Raw genomic sequence first — 19,703 nt, 5'->3', positions numbered from 1 at the left:
TATCCAAGTCCCAGTTTGACTCAAAAAGCGTTGCTTCCTGTGTCATGGGTAGAAGGCTTGTATTTATTTGTTAAAATACAAATGAAGTATGATTCACCAAGGACATAGTGAAATAGGGTCACATTTGTGAATGCATGACTAGATAAACATCATTCAATATTCATGCACCAGCCTGGGTTTAAATAAATGCAAATTGAATCTTTAGTTGGTCATTGTCACACTTTTCAATGAGAATACAATATTTTACTTTTTTTATTCATTCAGTGTCATGAGTGAGTTTGTTTACCAAGTTCTTTGATGATCCATCAGCAAAATTGATGTGCTGGGTTGGGCCTTGTCACAAATATCGGTGTCTTACATGAAACAGATTGTCTTCCATTCTCTTCATTCACTGTGATAGCCTGCCACTTGGGAATGCAATGAGATCTGAGAGGGAGAGAGAGAGAGAGAGAGAGATGAACAGTGAGGCAGGCAGAATTATGCATAGCTTATCTACATTGCTTATCTACATTACTGTGCATGAGCCCAGGTTTATGCACCCAACACACCACCAGAAACAGATGCACACGACGGGTGCATCTTGTGTACGGTATGAGGAAGCGTTTTCCTGCAGGTCATCACAAGTCATACGAACCAAGGCAAAAGGCTGCTTTAGAGCCCCCTGACGTTACACACTTATTTATCACTGCATTGCTAATGACTGTCTGACGGATGCAGAAGAGAAGGAGACAGATGTCCTGACTGTTGTCTCTCTGTGCGATTTGGGATTACAGTGCAGCCATTCGGAAGACATTACTAATTTATCAGATGTCCCTCCTAACTCCTTTAAAGGGATACAGTTGAGAGGGGCACCTGAGGTGCTAAGCTGCTTTATTGGCCTGAATTGTCTTGAGGACACAAAGAGAGAAACTGAGCTGAGTCTTTGTGTGACCCGTGAGACACTCTGTCTTTAAAATGGCCAGTGAATGCTACAGCATGAACACTAGTTTAGCCCATTTTAATACGTACTTAAAACTGGAAGCTTTCTGGTAACTAATACAATTTTATTGAAGGTCTCTTGGAGAAATTCACCCTGTGAATTATAACTGTAATTTGCTATTTACTACTGCCCCCAGAGCTATGCATGAGAAAACAAAGAAATTTCAGCCAAAGTGGTTCGTTCCAAAGCCCGGCTCCTGTGAAGGGACCCAGTAAATCCACAGCTTCTGAGACTCTGGTGCCACTGCCCAATCCTAAAAACTCTGTTCAGCTCTGAGCTCCACTTTAATTGATTCATGACCCATCAAAAATGTCATCTCCAATCTTTACACTGAATTACGATGGAGATTATGTGATTCTATGTTTTCACTTATTAAAATTAGCATTTGAGGTAAATGTTTTATGACATTACAGGAAAGTGGACAAAACAGATTAGGAACATGCAGTGCGTTTGGTTTAAAGCTACGTAAAGATGGAAGATCTTAGAATAACACCACTAAGAATGAGGACAAGTATAACTCCAGCAAGAAGAACCATTTAATTCAACATTGCATTCCAGAAGTAATTAGTTTATTCTGCATTGCTGACACACACACGGCCGAACATAATAACAGATACCTGCCAACAAAACAAACTATTAGAATGATGAGGAAAACTGATTACTGCCGAAGACGACTTGGCTTCTCTTGATGCCTTTGGAATTCCCATCCTGCAAGTGCATATACAAGGAACATTAGGAAATGGAATCCACTGCTCAGCGTGTCAACTTTGTTGGAGCAAGACAAAATACAACTGCTGCTGTTACTGTAAAAATATGATTGCGCAGGAATGGTGTAGATCTGAGATGCTTGCGTGTGTGTGCACAATAGTGAGCTATTGAAATCAGTGCAGTAGTAAATCGATGGCTATGGAATATAAGGGCTGGATTCTGGTTTCTAATCAATATGAACTCTTAGCTTACAAGCTGTGTGTTTCCAGTGCCTGAAACATCGTTTAACAATGTTTCCAAACCTACTGCATATATAATCCAGTCTCCAGAAGAGGAAATTGAGACCAATCTCTGTGATTTCATAGATTTTATAGTGTTGATAAAATAAATTTTTTCTCAAGCACCTGATAAAATAATTTTTTTTCTCTTACCATATTATACAACAGAAATAAGTGTTACGTCAACAGATTTGCTGTGGGTTCTGACGGTATCACATTCACCCCGTGCCAGTGAAAAACGTCTTCATTCTAAACGCTACATACACAGAGAACATGTATCAGCATTCATGACTTGCCTGTCAGCTCAAATGAGTATACACCATAGTCAGATATTTCAGCATGAATGTGTGCCGAATAAACGATGAATCGCAGATATGTGGTAACAATCACGGAACAGGCAGTAAACAGGCCAGATTGGGTATTTTGGGTAAAGGTCATGATCTTTCTGTCTGCAGTCCATGACTTCTTTCTCTTTCCATTTATTTCTAGAGCTTGGTCACATGACTGACATTTTCTCATGGTAGTCCATGTCAATAGAGTTTGATAACTGGTGATGATAGTAAGGGTGTCCCATCTGACCGGACCTGGTCAAGACCTTTTTGAAATTGTGTCAACACCTAAGACTTGAAAGCTAAATGATGAAGCTATAACTGATCCACCCTGCCTTGCAAGCCAAAAAGTAGCATATATGTAGCATATCTCCTACAAAAAATAAATAAATAGATAAAGAACAACAGAAAGACAGATTCCTTTCTTAGCAGCACAAAGAAAAATCAAACAAACGGTAAAGACTTTTAAATCATGACATAATTGTCTTTTTATAGTTTAATTCACGGAGTGAAACACAACACTATGATGGTCTTAGATAACCCAATCAAGCCTGGGCTGCAAGAGCACCCTTTAGTGAAAATGAGAATAAAATCGATACCAAGCAGACACCAGAGTTCTGACTCTCAGTAGTTTAATAATTCAGATCTGCCATTCAATGCGGCTGGAGACACTGAATGATTAACCATAAGTGTGTCACCCTCTAAGGGCCTCTCTACTTTCACATTTCAGCCTTATATGCGGAAAATGCTTCATACTTTAATTACCATGAGGATTTAATTCCCATTTTAATCCACCAGGACATTAATCCAATTGGATGGTTAATCCAAGTATGTATGGTGTATGATGTCAGGCCATCGGTACATTACAAACATACTTTATGCTGGATTTTTTTCATTGTATTCCAGTGTTTTCTGCATGGTACATTGGAAAAAGCAATCACTCCTGTGACCTGTATGTGTGAGTGAACACAGATTTCTTCCAAATGTTAAACCCATTTAGACATACAGCAAGCAAGTCCCCATGGTACAAAAAGGAAGAATGTCTGCAATGGGTATGTAAATTGAGGTCACCAGCCGCTGTGGCTAAGCTCAAGACAGAACCCCTGGCTTTTCCGTGAGGGGGAGGGCAGCGCTAATGAAGACACTCCGCGCTATTGGCAGGGTCACTAACATCCGACAGCGAAAAGGCAGAGTGCAGGAAAGCCGTTGTGAGGCACCTTTTCAAAATTCAATAGCCTGTATGTCCCGCCCAAGAAGGTGAACACGTTTGAACCTGCGGGCTGTGTACCGGGGTGTGCAGTTTTTGCATGATTGACCTACGCAGTTGGGTTTGCAGGTGTAGGTGCTGTAGAAATAACCAGAACTGGAGCACTGCTGCAGTCATGGAGATCTGCTCGATATGGCTTCCACAGCTTGATGTGGGAGATATTTGCTGTAATGCACAGACAGCCTTATGTCCATGTTGTCCATCAGTGAGCAAGAGGCTTCACTCGTTGCTAACCCATTTTTAGAGCGAAGATAGGATAAATTGAAGATGGGAGGTGGTCATTTCCATTTGATCTGAAACGTCACAGTCCATTAGGTAGTACAAATACTAATGTCTTCTCACTGAATCGTCTTCTGAATATGAGAAGACAGACCGAGCTAATTGACTCTATTATCACAGTCCTTATCCGAAAGAATCTATTCCTTCCCTTAACACCTAATCACTGTAATCACACTCTTGCCAACCTTTTGTCCCACCGTCCACTGAATAATTGTGTCTGCATGGAGAAATCTCTTTTCATTAATCACTTCTTCACTAATCATACCTTCTTCACCATTTTTTTTTTCAGAAAGGACAGAAGAACATCAGCTTTACTGCTGGGTAAATCACTATCCCATACTGAAAGGCCCATGTCTCGCTGATATTTCACAGTAAGTAAAAACTTTCCCTGATTTCCAGATCCAGTGTTCTCAAGTTGATCATGGAGAATAAGAAATACATTTTCTGCTACTCTGCTTTTAGATTAGTTGATGCGGCCTTTGTCCAACGCATGTTGTTAAATATGCAGCGTGACGTGACATCCGTGAGGACCCCTCGTGCTTTTAAGGTCTCCGGTGCATGATCTGAGAGAAATTCTCTTTTCATACATAACTGAGATCTGATTTGCACTTCAAAACTTCAAAGCAGCAGCAGCAGCAGCAGCAGCAGCAAGAGAGAGAGAGACTCTGAAGGAATGAGGAAATCATTTGGAATTAAATCCAGCTTCTGCCATTGCTGGGAGCTCGTGAACTGCGGTGGCATGTGCTGTTTGGACTTTTGTGGCCCTCTGGTGTTGCTGAAGATCAGGGCCACTCTTTGATGAGCTTCTGCTCTTTTAGTCTGAGAACTTGTGTGTTTTTCCCGCTCTCTCAACAGGCAGGGAACATCAACCACTCCAGTTCACTATCCAGTTCTGGCTTCAAGATGGCTAAACAATAGAAAAAATAAAAACACAATTTTTTTTAAAAAAGGCACAAGTTGTCTTTGGATAGATTTTTATATCAGTTGTCCAACAGCCAGGTCCAATTAATTTTGTTCCTAAACAATATTTTCCCAAAGAAGTGTGAAGTTATAACTTTCAGGCTATTTGTACTTTGACATGAAAACTTTATTCACACTTGCTGATGAATTTTTCCACTCAGTGAAATGTCTATGTAAATCATTTTATTGATATCATTGTATATCTGTGAGAAAACGAAAGCTTCTAAAATACCTTTCAGTATTGAATCTTAACATCATGTTACTTCAAATTGCATAATCAGAGCCATCACTCAAGCAATGGAGATCATCCTCAGCATAGCAATAATGAAAACGAGTCATAGGTTATTACCTGTACAGTCAGCTATGCTGGCACACTCTCAGGTCTGTTTCCAAAAAAACTTACTTGTGTCTTACTGTAACGCTGTAAGCAAAGTCAGACGCTTGTGAATAAAAAGTTGGAGTTTTATTGTAATCCGTATCCATGGTGGTTAAACTAGCCAGGGTCAGAACCACAGAGATACAATCCTGGAGGTAAACAGTCTGAGTCCAAAAAACCAAAGAGCAGAAACACAGGCAGACAAATCCAACAAGGGGCAGGCAAAAATCGGAGTCGAGAGAAACGGGAAAACCAGGTCAAAAACACAGGGGCTCAGAAACATGAATAGAACACGCAGTGTGCACATATGAAATGGAAGCAATACTTCACAATGACAAACTTAGGATGTCTTATATACAGGAAAAAACAGGTGAACTCAATATGCAGGTGATGAGGATCTGGTGAACTGTCAATGATTGGATGAGTCACTCTCCTGGAGACTAACTGCATGATGGGTATTGTAGTTTGTTTGGGTGTTAGGTGGTGTGACACTTACTTCCTAGCCAGTTAAGTTAGCAGTGTGGGTCAGATTAGCCGAGTGCATATTTTGTTTTCTGGCTGCTGAAACGGTATCTTCGGACACTACATTTATAAATGTCTGAGGCTACCTTTGGAAACTTTTTGACCGAGGCTTTATAATTTAATCTTAGAGTTATCTGCTGTGTGGAGACATTTATTGTTTATTTTCTCATAATTACAGCCTCAAATGAGTAATAGGGTGTGGAACATCTTTAGGGCCACTGGAGATTCCTTCAGGCAAAGTAGAATTGTTTAGACTTTGCCCAGATAGGTTTTGTTCACTTCCGGTTGAGGGCAGAGCTGATGTTTTAGTTGTTGCCATGTATGGTGATACAGACAGGCCCCTTAATACCTGCTGATCCCTGTCCACTAAACTGACCCTCTCTGCTAATCTGTGCAACAGCACATCTGGAATCTTGCCAAGGTATTAGTGCGGAATGATGAAACAGGAACCTTTCCAAATGTCCTTTATTAGGCATTTAGTGACTATGTGCGGTCATTGGGGATATTTGTATAACTTTTTATAAGCAGAGTATTCCTTGTCATTCCTTTTCATTATTGATGTCACACAGTTTGTATATGGTCATACAGATGAAAGTGATTAGGTACCACATTGATTTGAGTTTTTCCAAGTTGCAATGATCTGTAAGGAGGTTAAGCCTACTCAGCAGTATAACAATGGTGAGTGATATTAATGTAAAGGATCTGAGGTGATTGTCAGATTTTTTCAAGGACAGAGTGAGAGTAGCTTGCTAGTTTAAAGCAGGGGCTTTATTGTTACAGTGACAGAGATCTCCAGAATCCATGTCAATAAACATAGCAAGGTCCATAACTAAGAGAAGCAACCAAATCTGAATCAGGGCAGGCACAGAGACGTTAACCAACAAGGCATGCCTAGGATAAGTAATTCACTAAGAAAACACAAGGAGACAGGCTCAGATGTCCATAGAAAACCAATACGAGTTGATCTAACACAGGAGCCTGTAATTATAGTTTATATTTATAGTTTATAGTGTAATTATAGTTTATATATAGGGACCTAGATTATAGTCTAACTAGGAACAGGTGCATTAGAACTCTGGCAACTGGGATCGCCTCAGAGGATTCTGGGGAACGTAGTCCACTTTAGACTGGGCAAGGGTGAAGGGCATGACAGTGATTGAGTGCTGAGAATGAAGAAAAATATGAAAGAAAAGACAAAAAGGGATGACGAGATCCAAAATCTCTGAGAGCTTGTGCATGACCTCCAACCAAACATGCATGCATCACTGAGGCTAAACCCCATACGCTGCAGTTTACAGGCTGTGATGTAGGTTCTGTGGCCAAAACCCTTATAAGTGTTATAGTGAAAGCACTAATGGTGTTCACTAAAGATGGTAACCCTTTGTTTCAAAAAAGAACTTTTCACATGGTCTCACCACTGGATGCTAAACAAAATCGATACATCCTCAAAATGAAACAAGTAATGCATCATGGCGTCTTGGCTGAATCTAAAAAAAAAACAAAAACATCACGCCAAATGAATCAACAAGCAGCTTGTTGCATTGGTAAGATGTGTCTTAAGCCCTCGAGCAGGAGACAAGCGCCAGGCTCTCTCTTTTCCATTTTGTGGTGGCATTTGCAGTCACAGTAAACCTGCCTGGACACCTCATTTAGAGCAGCCTGGCTCTGCTCCCCTGAGACCAAACAGCCAGGCGTGAAGGGGAGAGACACCCAGAGGGATTATTAACTCCAGAGACCTGCTGAACATGCTTGTCAGTGTGCATGGAGGTTCATAATCGCGTATATACAGAGAGAAACTCTATGACCCATCACTTGCATGGCTATCATGCATGCAGCTTGAGGTGTATTTCAGTTACCGCTAGTCTAAACACCATTTTCAGCTTGCGGTTTCTGCTCAAAACCAGTCATATACATGAGTGCTCTTTTGCCTGCACGCACAGCAGTATGGAAATACTACATCTGCTTCGCAGGCCGACTAGCCAAGACAGCCAACTTTAAGATCGCCAATCCCGGGCCAGTGTGGGAAATAGCGCTTACTTCATTGCTGAGATCAGAAGATTTCTGCCTGGGATCCAATCTCCCTTATTATTATGCCACATCTTCCTATCTAATCCATTTAGATAAATAGTTTAGTGATAAATGTAAAAGTGTGTTTAGCCTAGTTTGTGAACACTGGTTCTTTGTTCATCATGAATGCTGCATTCCCAGCTGAAAATCTCTCTGAAATCAAAACTTCATATGTGTCAGAGGTAATCAGCTTTCCTACATTTCAGTGTTTGGCAGCTTCCCAGAAGACTAAATGATAAACCAAGGTGTCATTTGTCTCCATTTTGAAAATAGCTGAAAGTGCAGGTCTGTTTATTATCTCTCACTATTACTCGGCTTTCATAATGGATCAGTTAGTGTGGCCTGAATCTTCTCTGCTGTAATTTGGTCTTTTTAGTGCTGAAATTGGGGTCAGCCGGCTGCACTGTGTCTTATTTCATGGTTATTGGCTTGTCCTGTCTTTCTGCCCACTGACGTCTCAGTGCTGTGCATAGCAGACGTTCCACAATGGATTTAAATCCTAAGTGGAATGTTACCGTGGCAGTGAAATTTTACATGAGTAATTTGTTTATTTGAGTTCATGAAATGGAAAACAACGGTAGGACCCAGAGGACATATTTTGAGTTCAAAAGCATGGCAACATGTGAAAGATGGCTACGGTTTGGAAAAAAGCAAAAAAACCCTAAAAACTAAAAACGAATCGTAGTAGGATAAACAGGCCTCTCTTCCTGCAACTATAAACAGATGAAAGTGAGTCAGAGGAAGAGGAAGTGAGGAGCTGAGCTTCCGAGCCTCCTGGAGCCTCCTGCTTGGGGGGATTGGGGGGCGGGGGTGCATCATGAGCAGCTGGCTAGGCTTGGAAACTCCAGCATGTGGAGGCCACGCCAGCTGGGGAGCCACCGCGGCAGGACAGTGTGGAGGTGGGAGAGGGGGTGAGGGACACCGAGCCAGACACGCTGCCCACTGGAGGAGCCCCGACTAAGCAGACCTCACATTGATCTGACACCATGACTCAGCTCAGGCACCCTCTGAGCTAAATAAATAAATAAATAATGCCAGGGTTAATCTTGGATCACAAATATGCCACAGAGGGTGCTGGCAGGGTGCACAGGGCACAGTATTACAATGGCGTTTTGGGTTATCAAATGAATTCTCTGTGATATGAAATGCTTTGATGCTTTTTCTGTTTATTCAAAGTATGTTATTAAAGCCTGTGAATTTTAATTATTAATGCTCACTATTTCAAAGTCTCCCTTAAAATACAATATATGGTATATTAAGTATCTTAACCAGGGTTTGTAAAATATTTTAAGATAAAGGAGAAAGCCACTCATTGAAGCTCCATTAAAACAGCACACATAATTAACTAAATTAACATCTACAGCATTTATATAAGGCCATCTGAACACAAATAAACACTGTGAGTACATTCCACACTGTAGGTGTTAATTCAGCACTTACGCCTTTGTTCTGCCACATCACATTATCGTAGTGTCTGCTCTGAGAGGTAACCGACACTACCATGACATCACATGATCCTGTGCACCACAGCAGAAGGGCTTGCAGAAGAGCTGTCTGCATGATGACAATGTGTGTTCGTGCAGAATAAATCGTCTCCTCTTTTCTGGGGCACCTGGATAAGCTGTCTATGCCAGAGGAGTTTTTCTCGCAGGCAGTATGGGAAAAGCATGTGCCAAGATGATTTAACAACCGCCGAGACTCGTCTCTGCTCTTATTATGCTCAAAACTTAAAAGTGCAATGTTGTGCTGTGCTGAGCGGCCTTTCTAATGAACTAACCAAACCTGCCAAGGGAGGCAGTGTGTTGTTGTGTCCTCAGATACAACTGCAAAGCATCCAGCACGCTGCTTGGCCTCCAGTAGGATTCTCAACTGTTGTGTACAGTGGCTGTTTATCGAGTTTTTTTCTCTAGACTAAGCAGCAGTGTGATGCCTGTCCAGATTGGGATTGTCTATCCACCAGTATGGTCCATTCCCCTGGTGCTGCCGCAACAGTCAGGTAGAAAAAAGCGATTGTCTATATTGATTTGGGGCTGTAAACTGTCAACACCCACCCTGTGTTCCCCAAAGACACCTAAAAATAACAGCTGGAAAAGAGACATGGGTCAACAGATTTTTATAAGAAAATAAGCTATTAGCATTGACCAGTCACTGCTAGCAGTAAACAATGCAAAGAAAGTTAACTTTGACTCAATTCAAGCTCAGAGCGTAGCATTATTCCTCAGGTGCTTCACGGACGCCCGATCCAAACCAAATTTTAGAGTCTCTTTAAATGGCCTCCTAGGTTGTGACAGTGTTATTGATCCCACATTAAATTGTATTCCATTACATTTTCTCACCCAAGGCCAGTCAATAGCCATCTAAAGTGTTGGCTCATTATTCCAAGGGCTTAGATGGTGAGGGAAAGAAAAAAACAAAAAAAACAAACACCATCTAAATAATTTGAATGCAACAACTACGAGGGTATTCATTTGCACCAGCTAAACAATATTGTCCTCAAGGCACACATCCTGTAGAAGTGAGATTAGATTGGTTTGCTAGTTGCTAACACAGCAGCGTCAGCTTCTGATTCTGTTGTTTGCAAACAGAATGTAACGGTGCCGATTCAGTGAGCACAAACCTGAGCGGCATGTAATTGGCAAGGAAGATTCTGATCCAGTCAGCCTGTAGGGCTGGAATCCTGTAGGGCCTGTGTCACGCTTCTGTCCTGCCTTTTTCTTTCTAACCACTTGTTGATGCTACTATATTTCATTACAGAACTAGTAGTGTTCCAATGTGGAGATTCAGAGATCAATGGAAAAGACATTTCCACAAGCAGCAGTGAGACCCCAGAGAGTAATACCTTCACTTGTATAAAAATATCCTCAAAATGATGGTAAACTCTTCCAGTGTATAAATATGTAGCAAGCTGTTGGCAATGAGATTTAACTATTTCAATGCACAAGAGCTCCATTAACATCCTGGCTTTACCAGGACTGCCATTCTGACAAATTAGCACATTTTCCTTCAATTAAACTCATGACTAAATAGTTAGTTGCACTAAGTGTGGTTACTCTACTTACTAATGTGTTTCTCTACTGCTGGCTGTATAATAGCTCTGAGGGTATGATCATGGGCCATCCATTTAGCTAAATGGAGCTTGCACTGTGTAAGGGGTGAATTCCTGTCACTGTTCTCTCTAAGGGCTATGGGGTTGCCAATTGCATTAGTCTGAGTTGCTGACAGCCTGTCAGCACGGTAATTTGTATAGGGCCGTGCTTCCAACTGCTAAGGTTGCAGGATGATAATGAAAAGAAAGGTGAAGGTTTAAATGATAATTGTGTGTGTCTCCCTTACCATTACCTGTTAATTCTCCTCTTCAAAGTGGTCCTGTTATTCTGTAAGGTTTATTAATCAAGAGAATTTATGTACATGGTGTGGCATGATTTAAGTATTTTGTTATCACCTCAGTACATGAGACAAAAGTATCTTTTTTTGACTCCCAATGTTTTTTTTTCTCCCAATGTTATGCCAATTCCCACCCAGCGGCAATCTAGCTCTCCCATGACAGCTACCAACCAGAAAGGGTGCAGGCAAGCATGGGCTCACATGAAGCCAAGAGTCACATCTTTTCGAGCTACTGCTCATCCTGCAGAGGAAAGTACTAGCTGCCCTCATCAGCAAGTGTGAGCGCACAGACATCCGCGATTGGCTAGTGTCACTTTGATAGACAGAGTAATACCATTCCTCCAGCCCAGAAAACAGCAGCAAATGGGTGATACCATTCTACCACCCCCGAGAGCAGCTCCTGGCCACAGATGGCTATGGCATCATCGCGGCTCAAACCAGTGAAGCCATGATAATAGGGTGCACACCTTTCTGTGAGACAAAGCGTTTTTAATAATATGAAAATGTTCAGGCCTTTAAACAATGCTGGCTTGTAAAAGTACAAGTAATTGGAAAACGGTTTAAACGGCATTGTGTCTGTAGCCTCCTAATTTGCTACAGATATATAACTGAATTATTATGCTGGCTTGCAGATATGTTACTGAATTATTATATACCAGGAGAACAGGAGGGCACAGATTAGGTAGCTACTATTCCCAGCTGGATCTCATTTAATTCATCTACACTTATTCAGGAATCAGGATCTGAATTTTGTTGACAGCTAAAGACTTGTCCACACTCTCGACATTACTCAACAACAAAATATGTAAACAGAAATTACAATGTACTGTAGGCTGTAAATATTCTAAAGGTTCCCAAGTCCTCTGTGGCCAATTTTAGAATTGTCCGCAGCTTTGTTTGATATTTAAACTTAACTTGAGCTGGCTAAAATTGGTTGGGTTAACTGGCAGATCCCTTAAATATCTAGGGAGACACAAGGCATTAGAGTAGTGCACTATAGCAGAGGATAGACATACAGCTGATTGGTAACTGCTGTGTTAGAAACACCCACCTTGAGCCTTTACTCACTGGCCCCTTTATTAGGTAGACTTATCTGTTATAGATCTACAATTACAGACTCTAGCTCATCTGCTGGCATGTAATATTTTGTCAGCCACCTTGTACTCATTGCTGGTCATTTTTGACCACATGTTCACTGTGGCTCATCATTCCAAACACAGCAGTGATACTGTCACAGTAATGGGATTATATTAGTGTTATCAATGTATAAGGCAGAGTCAAGACAGGTACACTACTCAAAAATATCCACAAGACCCTAAGGTCAGAAACAATCCATTGGTATAGAGTTGTATGGTGATGGCTAATACGAACTGTGCATCACAGCAGACAAGATAGTTTTAACTCTTCACCTACAAGGGTTTTCCAATAAATAAATGTTTTTAGTACATTATGTAGAGCTACACTTTGCCTCCAGAATCTTCTCTGGATTGTTCTTAGGTCAGTGCCAATGATAATTGTACAATCAAAATCATAACAGCCAAATTCCAAAAACATCTTAATATCCCAGGGAGACATCCTATCATCACAAGAGCGCTTCTTGACAAACTACAGTTGACTTCACAGTTTCAGAGTGAAACCCTGATTTCTGTTTAATAATGTGTAGTAGGTTTTACACCGTCTCTTCTGCCCTTTACCTGAGACATGCCTGACTTCTGAGATGGGCCTCACAATAAATGAGTGGGAAGACAACCATAGTAGAATGATGGAGGACCTTTGAAATGTGACTTGTTGCTCTGAAGCCAATTTCTACTAATAAAATTCACATTTAAAGAGCCTCTTTCCAGACACATTAAAATCCTTCCTTAGAAAGGATTTCCATTGACAATATAATTTAGTATGAGACTAGCTCAATCTGTGCCCACCAAACTCACAGAGCCTGAGAATCAGTGATAGAGCCCTTCTCCTTAATACATCATCTAGCCCCAGGAGTCATTCACAGGCAGGCATGTATCATTGTTTATCAGTCTAGGGCAGGAAGCACTGCTCAGCTGAAATTGGTTCACCACAGAGTTGTGATTTATTGAATTCAACAGTTAGCATAATTTTCAGTGGAAAACCTATGAGGGGAGAAACAACACTCTTATTTCCTGATCAAAGCCTGTCCATGTCCTTCCTATAATCCCTCACAGCACATATAGCAGTATACACTGTGCACACGACATCTCCATGGAGCTGAGCTAATGGCCAGATCGTGTTCTTCTCTGTAGCAATTAACCCAGAGTTGCCTTTGATGCACCCCATGGTCCTAGCTCACGCCCCCATTTCCAGTTTCCTGTCTAGTTCGCTGGGTTTCTGGCCTCTACCTCAACCCCCTGCAGTGTGTCAAATCAGTGTATATGCTAAGAGGAAAAAAACCTCTTGGTGTCACTTTTTTAGCTGGCCTTATAGGTACACGGTCACCAAGCAGGACATCATTGTCACGAACTCAGCAAGCTACACCCGGGCTGACATACCCAGATCTGCCCTCAACCATGGAACATATCGTCAGAGCAGATCCCACTCACCTGAATACTAATTTATCCACCTGGCCCTTTTTCATCTCTGATTACTTCCCTGCTTATACGGCTCTCTTACACTTCCTAGTTGTGAAGTATTGTCATTCTTGCATTGCGTGCCAAATGAGTTTTCCGACTGTTAGTGTCCCTTTTTAGCCAACCGTGCTTCTCTCCTAGAATACGCATTCTGTTTGACCTCCTGGACTCTGCTCTCTCTTCTCGACCCTGGACTAGAAGTACGATGATAAGGACTTTGCTTTCATCGCCACTGATCCTTTACACCTGGGTGGGACGGGAACACTTGGCACCACAGTAGCCTGCTATATGAAATAATAAAGCCTTTTGCTACTGGAGCCTCCTTTTCTCTATGTCTTTATTTTCATCTCAGTCACTGAGCAGATAGGAAGCCTTAGGTTGTATCCTAAAGAAAAGGGAGATAAAAGATGCAGTTAAGAAGTACAAAGAAAGGTTCTTAATAATAAGACTGACCTTAGTGCTGTACTCAGTCTCTAGCTAAAGAACCCAAGGATCAATGTAGCAGTTCCGGTTTTCAATGAAATTATCAAAGGTAGATGAACACTTTTCTATGGTTATCTCAGTTTTATAAATATTAGCCTATAGATTTGGCTACTTAGTGTGTGAATAAAATATGCCATTAGACAGGCATAAAAACATTTAACTTGTGAACATAATTTATATTTCAACTAAATGTATTTAAATTCTGTTCAACCCTGTTTCTACTTTCTAAGAACCAGATTCTTCCAGAAATTTAAGAGCATTCCTGGAAAGATTCAACCTTATTTTACTAATAATGATGTTTCTGATGACAATGATTTGGATAAACTGACTGAGAAGGTGGAAGCCACATTTAGAGTGAGCTAGAGTGAGAAACTCTGCAGTGGAGCAGACTGATCCTAACATGGGTTTTCCATAAATACTCACCATGCTATTAAATGTGCATTTAATAATCAAGTAGATGTTATTAAATATTGCTCAACACTGTACTCATGTCTGGAGGTGGAACTGGACTCCAAGCAGAAAAACCTCCGGATGTGAATTTTAAGATGGCTCGGAACAAGTCATACTATTTTTACTGATGATAATGTAGTTTTCCATGACAATGATTTGGATAAACTGCTTGAAGAAGTAGAAGCTATGTTTGCTAGAGAGAACAAGGCTACAGAGGAGCCGAGTGCGCCTTTGCTCTGGTGTTCTGGTGATCCACTCCCCAACACTAAGGCTGAGGCCTGCACACGCGAACATACTGTCCTGGATGTGCCAGTAATTGATCTGTAGAACATGACAACAGGATCACAGTGATCAAACATGGCATGCCTGAGAGACAGTGGCAATTTAATTGTGATCCAGTGTCATACTTCCATCAGTTCAGCCATGGGAAAAACAAGAACCATGAATATGTCACTGAGAAGGATGAAGATTGACAATGAAGAGGTTAATAAGGCCTACAGATCTTTACATTTATGAACATCTTTTTTTTTTAATTCCATAATAAACTGTTTTTTGTCTCACAAATGTTCTATATGTAACTCTTCCTACAGCTTTTAAGATACAATCACCAAACCAGGCACAGGGTTTCACTCACACTATTTTTACCCTGATGTCCACTTATATTTATGTGGCTTAACAGTCATAGTCATTTTTACACAACCATTTTCCAACTTCTACTTATCCCTTAGAATTAAACAGGTGGCTGTTTAAAGGTGCTACTGCACCTTTAAGACGGATGTAAGACAAATGAGCTCCTTTATGATTGGCTGTATTGTGCTTCACTCAAAAAGCACTCAGAGCTGAAATGCCTGGGAACAGGACTGTACCTGGACGTGTTAAACTGCTATAGGCCGAATAGGTAGAGATATGCAAATATTAGAAAAAGGAATTTCAAAATGGAGTCGTTTTTGCATCCATCTATGGACTGTATGGACTATGGAAGAGAACAGTTTTTGAATTTTTAAAAATATTTACATTTTACTTCAAAATTTATTTCAGTAAACCAAACTAAATTTATCCATGATGGGGCCCTTTAAACTATTCTTTGCTACCCCTGTCATTTATCATCCGTCCATCCCATCCTACCCCTGCTATCTTCCTCTCTTTTGCTTTTCCTTTTTTTTTTCTGGTGTCTCCTTAACTTTTTCTAAAAACATTTGCTAACTGCAACACTGACATTGTTAAACATTTTAGCATTTTTAAAATATAATATTAAAAGGAGAATGTTGCTTATTTCATTCTGAATGTCTACTTATATATCTGTATTATGTGTAGGATTTTCCTTGTTAAAGTAACAACAGTAACAAAATGTGTCGTGTCACAAATACATACATGACTTTATATGGAAAAATGAAAGACATTAACATGAAACACTAGAGTTTAGTTCAGTTAAGTACTTAATGATGGAAACTACAAAGACTAACATTGTCATAAAAATGTTGTGAAAGTTAAGGGATAAATTGTTATAGGCTGTGTTTACTGATGTACACCAGATCAATAGTGTCAAACAGTGAGGGTCTGATACAACAGGTGTGACATCAACATTTAAAACAAAAATGAACTGCTTGTATTTAGTGAAATAAATAAAGCATAAGGGTCATATGTATGGCATACAGATCCATATAATATTTGATCAAATCCATCCCCATGTAAAAGATATTGTCCCAATCATAGTAAGTGACAACTATGGCATTAAAAAGCCTTCCTTACCTAATAAAAGCAGACACTTATCTTTGCATTTGACCTCAGCAAATCATGTTATCTAACCCGATGAATAACGCACATCTAAAGTAGGAATAATCACACACTTCTCACCAAGCCAAGAAAAGTAATATAGAATTACAATTCAATCATAAAGGCCAATTTTGTTAGTCTTTCCCAAAGCCATTAGAATGTTCTTTATATAACAGGTGAAAACAACCTTCTCCGATGTGAAACACGAACCATTCCTGCTTTTATTACACAGAAGAACTGAGCAATTACAGGGAGCCGCCTTAAAGAGTTGAGGCTAGAATTACCTGGCAATAAAAAAATTACAGAATAGAAAAGCATGTAGAGCCATTTTGCATATCTTTGTCTTTTTTTTTAACTCAATTTGTGTTTTGTTTCTGACAAATTAATTTTAAAAAATCACTCTCTAAAAATGCATAATTTATTTAATTATGATAATACTAATATTTACATCTCTGACCCCTGCAAAAGCCAGAAACTGCTGCGTACATAAAAGAAAGTTTTAAAATAAAATGTCTTTTGTTGTTTTAATGCTCAAATCTTTGAATTATGGAGGAAATCCTATGAAACTGCTCCATCATAGTGAAAATATGGCTTTCTTTTATGACACTCCTCTTCATTTGTTTCCATGGTAATGCTTTTACCAAGGGTCTGAGAGCATTCTAGCTGGATGTATTGTACAGTTCACCACTTCTTTTTTTAATGACAGGAAATTACTGTTCTGGAATGGAATCTGCAAGGCAGAGAGAAATTATTTAATTTTCCAGTTGCAAAATTATTTAATACTGTCCTCACTTGGAACTGTCAGTCAATTTCAGCTTTTCAGACTTATCAGCTTTTTTTTGACTAACCCTTTTTAAACAGATTTTTTATTGCTTATGCATCACCCCAAAAAATAATCATTTCTATTTTGTATAAATCTAATCAAACAAATTTTACATTCTGATGAGAACTGGCATGAGAATGACCTCCCAAAAAAGTTAGCAAAGCCCACAAAAGCAAATGACTGGACAAAGCCCAGCAGCAGTGCATCAGTATACAACCCACTTCTCACGTGTTCTTGTTCTGAGCAAAACACTTAAACCTCAGCTATTACAAATCATTCTAACAAAGTACAGTTTCTTCATCTTTATTCTAAGACTAATTACCTGCATTTTTCTTCTATGTAATCTATGTAGAAGAAAAGATCGAGAGGTCTTGCTGTCACGGAACGCCCTCCTCCGGCGTGGCCAGCCGCGTGTAGTAGGAGGACCTTCGTTTGTGGCCACGCCTACATCTCGCTTGTCTGTGTGTATGTAATCCCACGTCATTGGTCATTGTTACCGTAACGCGTCAATGTGGCGTGTAAATGTTCAATGGTGATGTTAAACGTTGTGTTCGTTCTTGTTACATGTATATGGGTTTCTCATTTGTATTTATCGTGTGTGATTCTTGTGAGTGCCGTTAGTGTTGTATGTTTAAATGTTAATAAATGTTAATAAATGTACGTCCCAGACGTTGGGGTCTGTGAGTCCTGCCCCTCGCCCTGCGGCACTCGGGCCACCGCCGTTACACTTGTCAAAACAGTTCATCAGGAAGTGCTGCGCAATGTAGTATTGCTTTGGGTTCAATGTTAAGGTCTTCTTATTAACTGCAAGTTACAATTACAATTAGTGCACTGAATAAAAATTCGACCATGCTAATGCAATAATTGTAGCAGTCATAACGCTTATTATAGCAATCAAATATACAATAGCAAGAAAACGGGGACCTGTGCAAAAAGACATAGATAATCATTCAAGACATATTCATATTTGCAGGACAACAGGTAATTTGACTGTCTTTTCTTTTTCTTTTTTTCCCATTTCTTTCTTTTCTCTAGCAGTTTGTCCTTTTTCAAAAAAACACCCTGTCTGGATGATTGCCAAGGCTGGAGGCATAATAAAAAAAGGTTTTTAAAGAAACATGTGAGCTTTTGTTACTTTGTTCCCTCGTCCTGGGAAATTAGTAAACCTATGAGGCAGAAGGCTTTGATGTGAGGCCTACTAACACTTTGTCCTCGTTATGCCGGTGGGATTCGGCTCGTGTAGCTTTGTCCGTTTGCATTCCGCGCTGCTCTTCTCATCTCAAGCACTACCATGAGCCCAGTGGCCACCACACTGCACACGGGATGATGTATTTTAATACACCTAACCTAATATAGCTTGCTGCAGGAAATCATTCCCGGAAATTCACCATGTATGTTTGTAGTGTTTTTGAAAGCCCTTTTTAATCTATAGACCAGTAAGGACATATTTGTGTGGCTGGAACACAATGAATAAATGAATTTGTCATATGACTTTGGCAGATATTTGATTGAAAAGGGCAATTTGATTAGGTGGTTCATTGGACAAAATGTCAATTCAATACTATCAAGAAGTGAGTCATTGTAAAACCTAGCTGCTCTGTTTGGATGATAAAAAGAACCAGGTTAAATAGGCTTTTTTTTTTTTGGTAAGAAAAAGGAGGCTATGACAGCATGAATGGATGCCATTGGCATTACTGCACTGGTAAGTAATGCAAGAAAGCATCTGTTTTCTTTAGAATGAATGAAAAAGCCAATAAAAGCAATTATCTAAATATTACCCACCACAAGCTGCAAAGCTGAGTGCAACAGTAAAATAAGAGCAAAGTATTTGAACCTTTATTTGATATAAACATTTCATAAATCATAGTAACATTTTTTAAATTAAAAAATTAAAAACCAAATGTAATGGCTCTGGCTGTTTTGACCTTTGAGCACAGCTACGCATGAGCAACTGTGGGAAATAGAGAAACAGAGGACGCATGACTGAACATACTGGATGCATGAGGTGTTAAAGAAGCACAGCTACACAGATCTGATCCAAAGACTCTGAACATCAGGACCCCCTGGCCTGGGCTGGATCAGAATGTCACCTCCTACGCTTTGTGAACAGCCCATTCCGCAGGCTTTCAGGAGCTCAGCAAGATTCTAATATCAGTCGAATCTGATGGCACATGGTAGCACAATTACATCTGGCTGTGGTCAGAATCCTCAGGGACAGGGCATCAGAAACCCCTGCACAGTTGATAGCGCTGCACATATTCGGTCAGAAACCGTTACATACCTCTGTGATGCTTGAGAAAGACAAGCGTCCCAGGTCCTCGGCCAGATAATGCCACCACAATGAACTAGGAGAGCAGAAAATCCTGTCAAGTCAGGTCCCCGGCACACAGTGATAAGCTAAATCTATTCTGGGCACCTGTTCTGCTCAAATGAC

The sequence above is a fragment of the Electrophorus electricus genome, chromosome 1, assembly GCF_013358815.1.
Source record: "Electrophorus electricus isolate fEleEle1 chromosome 1, fEleEle1.pri, whole genome shotgun sequence".
Classification (NCBI taxonomy): domain Eukaryota; kingdom Metazoa; phylum Chordata; class Actinopteri; order Gymnotiformes; family Gymnotidae; genus Electrophorus; species Electrophorus electricus.
This window is presented reverse-complemented; position numbering follows the sequence as displayed.